The sequence below is a fragment of the Penaeus vannamei genome, chromosome 10, assembly GCF_042767895.1.
Source record: "Penaeus vannamei isolate JL-2024 chromosome 10, ASM4276789v1, whole genome shotgun sequence".
NCBI classification, from domain to species: domain Eukaryota; kingdom Metazoa; phylum Arthropoda; class Malacostraca; order Decapoda; family Penaeidae; genus Penaeus; species Penaeus vannamei.
In genome coordinates this window covers 19,039,555-19,045,079 of record NC_091558.1, presented here as the reverse complement: position 1 = coordinate 19,045,079, position 5,525 = coordinate 19,039,555, and positions in this window count along the sequence as shown.

Sequence of the window (5,525 nt, the reverse complement as noted above, 5' to 3'; positions counted from 1 at the left end):
CTATGTGATTCAGAGGAGCAAAGAAAAAAGTCAAACAGCAAAATATTATGAGAGAGAGTGTGTGTGTGTGAGCGTGAGTGAATCATTCTTATGACCAGTTAAGTTTTTAAATCGAGAAATATTGGAAACTACTGCGATTAATTCAGTTGCATGAAAAAAGTAGCCTTGGCATTGCTATCACCATTTGGATCTAAATACCACATTTTCATGCATGCAGCATACCCTCAGCCCCCAATCTCAGCGGATCACTCTGAGGGTTGTCTGAAGCTCAGTGTGTCCAGATATGAATATGATGATTGTAAATCTAAAATCATAAAAGATATACTTTTTTTTTGTTGTTGTTACAAAGAATATTAAATGTTACAAAAACATTACATTAATGCTATGTGTAGGAAAATACACTTGGGTATAAAGTGATGAAAAAAACTGGCACGCAAGATTATTGATAAGAAGGCATTAATCATAAACTGGCAATGTTCAAAATGTTGCCGACCCCTGGTTTAGATTATCATTACCATAAAATCACGTATTAACAACTGGTATATACATCACGCTAATCATGTAGATCGCCCTGCCTTTAAATTGAGATAAACAAATAAACGAAAAACAAACGAAAATATAAAAAGGATAAACAGTAAGAAGACAGGATAAACAGTTAGAAAATATAGATAAAGATCACGATTTTCTCAATATACAGATAAACAAAAAGAAAAAAAAAGAAGAGAAATTCAAAGACTGATACCGACTAAATGTAAACAAGTAACTTTAGCAACAAGATTAGTAGCCAAAGGGTAATTCATTCAATTTACATACAGTACCTCTTGGCCATGGTCTTATATATGTTGAGCTATCAAAATATTATATTGCACAATTTATGGCTAATTTATAACCCTTTGTGCATGTGTTCGTGCCTGTGTGTGTGTGTGTGTGTGTGTGTGTGTGTGTGTGTGTGTGTGTGTGTGTGTGTGTGTGTGTGTGTGTGTGTGTGTGTGTGTGTGTGTGTGTGTGTGTGTGTGTGTTTGCTCTCGATCTACTTTATATTACCAATAAAAGAGGTAGTGAGATATTAGGAGCGTAAGGGAGACAGAAAAAGAGGAAAGTTAATTCCCTATTTCACTATTTTTGTCCTGGTATTCGTCACGTTATTTCTTAATCTTGTCAAAAGTGCTCTATGAAATAATTATTTTACAAGTCTTTGAAACTGAGCAGGGTGTAATGGTGTAGAAAAAGTCAATAAGAAATAGGGGGGATGGAGGAGAGTGGACAGGCGAGCGAGGGAAATAAAAAGTGGGGGAAACTAAATTTTACAGGTATATATATATATTTTTTTTACTATATAGCCTACGAGTATTCGCAAAATTAAAGCGTTGCTCCCAACTTCACAATGCTAACACCATCTCGTGGACATTGTACTGAGGGAGTAAGGTCTGTGCGCAAACCAGCAAAATATTTATTCATTTTATCAAGAAAGCTTTTGTAAAATCAATGTTAAGAAATGAATGTAGGGAATATCTAGCAATCATATAAAAAATACTTTGAATTCCTTTTCAGTCACAATATTTGATCACAAATAATTTCGTGTAGATAAAGTCATCAGTATGTAAGGATGTATATTCATTATGGACAATCATTTATCTTGGACACATCCTGATAAACTCTTTTTTTATAAATTATCAATTGGTAAAATAATGTCAATGCAAAATTTAGCAACACACGTTAATGTTGTTTATTACATACATATTCTTGAAAATATTCCATTCACAATTATTACCGGTAGAGAATAAAAGGAATCCAAAGTGCCAGTATCGTCGTGATCCGTCGTGGGAGAACAACCAATATCAGTACCTACAAAATTACTCATCAAACTATTTTCTAACAGGTCTATTACCAATCAATTTATTTAACCCGGGTAGAAATTAACTGATATGTAATATGAAATATCCGAAGAAATCGCAAACTCATTTATCATAGAAAAGGTGATAACTAGAAGCGATACTTTTTCTCATGTGTTATTTCTCCAGCATCACAGTTGGTTAGGAAGGTGTAACAACATGCCTTTGAACTTGGAAAGATAATAATAATAATAATAAAATGGCAATAACTACGTCATGATATGGAACCTGATGATTAGAACCAGTATTATTAGATATTAGATGGTATATAACGACTATTTGATTGGTAAGGAAAGACAACGATACCCCCACACGTGAGAATCTTCGTCCGATTTTCAAAATTTTCATAATTGCAATTAAACCCGCCTAGATATATAGTTGACAATTGTTAGTTGTTATGTTAATTCATTATCATAAGACATAAGATTCTTTATATCTGGGTTTCTTTCAATACCAATATGTTATGTGATCTTAAGTCATCAGTAATAGGGTTATATATTTTGCAATGTATGAATTTGTATTTTAAAAAGAAAGCTTCAAATTTTGAACAATATATCTAAAATCCGTAATTACATATGCCATGTCTACAACACTGTATTTATTGTCATTCATGATTGTGTATTTCTATCAGTATAAAATACGGTCTTCATTTTTGCATGTGAGAATCGTGTGTTTATGTGCATGTGAAATACGAATACAAAAGTGTATATGGAAAGACAGAACGCGTTTATGTGGGTGTGGAGGAGGTGTATACTCAAGCAACACTCGCGAGTTTATTCTATACTCTGGCGTAATTAGAATGCTCGAAATTGTTTAATCATTATCCGCTTTCTTTTCCACCATTTCTTATTGCAGGTGTATGTGTTTTGTGCACTTCTTTACAACTTTCTGTAGGTGCTTTAGGTATCTTAGGGCTATGATAATGTGCATGGCAAAGTCACCCCAGCAAAGCGATGAAAGAAAGACAGAAAACGAGTCCGTTCATTCGTGGCGGTAACAAAAGTAAATGTGATTTTGTTTCTCAAGCATTCAGAAACTGTTTATGGGTGGTCATTTTGCTGTGCGATAATAATTTTGAATACATTACACTTTGATGCCTTTGAAAAATCATGATGCAATTGCAAGAAAATGTAATAATAATGGTGACAGGACCAGTGATAATGATAACTGAAATAATATGAAGTTTCGCTGCATAATTGCAATATATTTGGATATAAGAGAATAAGAGCAATCCATCGATAGCAAAATCGATAATGCGAAGGTATTCTGAAAAAATTACCATAACTGGATCCCTACCAGCGGTAAATAGATTGATTGCAATAGATTTGTTAGCAAATATTTCGATTGATGAGTAATTTTGTAGGTACTGACATTGGTCATTTTTCCATAACGGATTATGACACTAGGGGATTCCTTTCATTCTCTACTGGTGATATGTAGGACTTTTACAGAAGAATCCACTCCATACGTAAAATATAGCTTAAGGTCGAAATATGTTATTTTGTATAACATAAGACACCAGTCTATATATTTTTCTCAGTAACAATAGTTCTTAGCTATTGCCTCATTATTATTAATGCATACTGTTAATATGTAATGGTTTTCCATATCAATATCCAAAATTCTGGGAAGAACTTTACATCTCAATCAGCACAACGATAAATGAATATATTCTTATGTACTGGTGACTTTATCATTATTGTTGTTATTGTTATAGTCGTAATAATATTTATTATTGTTATTTCTATTACTGTTACTATTATTGTTATCATCATCATCATCATTATGATTATTATTATTATAATCAGCGTCATCTTTATCATTATCACAATTGTTATTATTGTTATTGTTGATACCAGTATCATTATTGTTATTACTATTATCATTACTGTTATTATAATTAATATCATTATTAATATTATTGTTACTTTCATCATTATTATTATCATTATCATTAATATTATCATTTTTATAAATATCATTGTTATTATCATTATTATCATTATTACTATTGGTATCATAATTATTATTATTGATATTATGATTATTATTATTATTGATATTATAAATTATCAGCAGCAGCATTATCATTATCATTACCATTACTATCACTATTATTACTATCATTACTATTATTTTGATTATTATTGCGATCAATATGATCATTATTATCATCATTATCATTATTATTGTTATTTTCATTGTTATTTTCATTATTATTATTATTATTATTATTATTATTATTATTATTATTATTATTATTATTGCTATTATTATTATTATTATTATTATTATTATTATTATTATTATTATTATTATTATTATTATTGCTGTTACTATTATTATTATTATTATTGATATCATTATTATTCGTATCATTATTATAATCATTATCATTTTTTAAGATTATCATCATTATCAATTTTATTGTCATTATTGTTATGATTATTATCATTATTGTCATTATCATCATTATTTTTACCATTATCATCATCATCTTCATTATTATTATCATTATTGCTATTATTAATTTTTTCATTATCATTATCATTACTATTATTACCATTATTATTACTATTACTTTTACTACTATAACTATATCTATTGTTGTTGTTATTACTATCATTATTATCATAGTTATTATTAATATTATTACAATTATAAATATTACCATTATCATTATTATTATCATCATTATCATTATCATTATCATTATCATTATTATTATTATTATTATCACCATCATCATCATGATCACCATCATTCTTATCATCATCATCATCATCATTATTGTAATTATTATCATTGTAATTATTATCATTATCATTATTATCATTATTATCATTATTATTATTATTATTATTATTATTATTATTATTATTATCAGTATTATTATCATTCTTTTTATTATCATTATCATTGATATTTTTTTCATTGTCATCAATTTTTTATTATTTTTTATCAGTACTATTATTGTCTTCATTTTGGTAATGTTATTTTTATTAATTCCGTTATCATTTTTATCAATATTACTATTATTGTCATTATCATTATTGTAATTATTATAATTTGTATCATTTTCTTTTTATCATCATTATTACATATCATTATAATCATTATTTTTGGAATCATCATTATCATAATCATTATTATCATTATCATTGTTGTCATTGTTGTTATTACTGTTATTATTATTATTACCATTATTACTACTACTACTACTACTATTACTATCATCATCATCATCATTATCATTATCATCATCATTATCATCATCGTCATTATCATCATTATCCTCATCATAATCATCATTATTGCCATCATCATCATCCTTTTTTCATGATTATCACTGTTGTGGTTATCATTATCACTGTTAATTTCATTATAGTTATTGTGCCATAATCATGATTAATTTAATAATTATCATTATTGTTATTATATAATCATTACTTTCATTATCATTATTATCATAATTATTACTTTTACTATCATTATTATAATTATCATTATTGTTATCATTATCTTTTATTATAACTATTATTATCATCATTATTATCGCTAATATTCTTGTTATTATCATCATTTTTATCATCTGCATTATTATAATCATTATTCTTATTATTGTTTTTATTA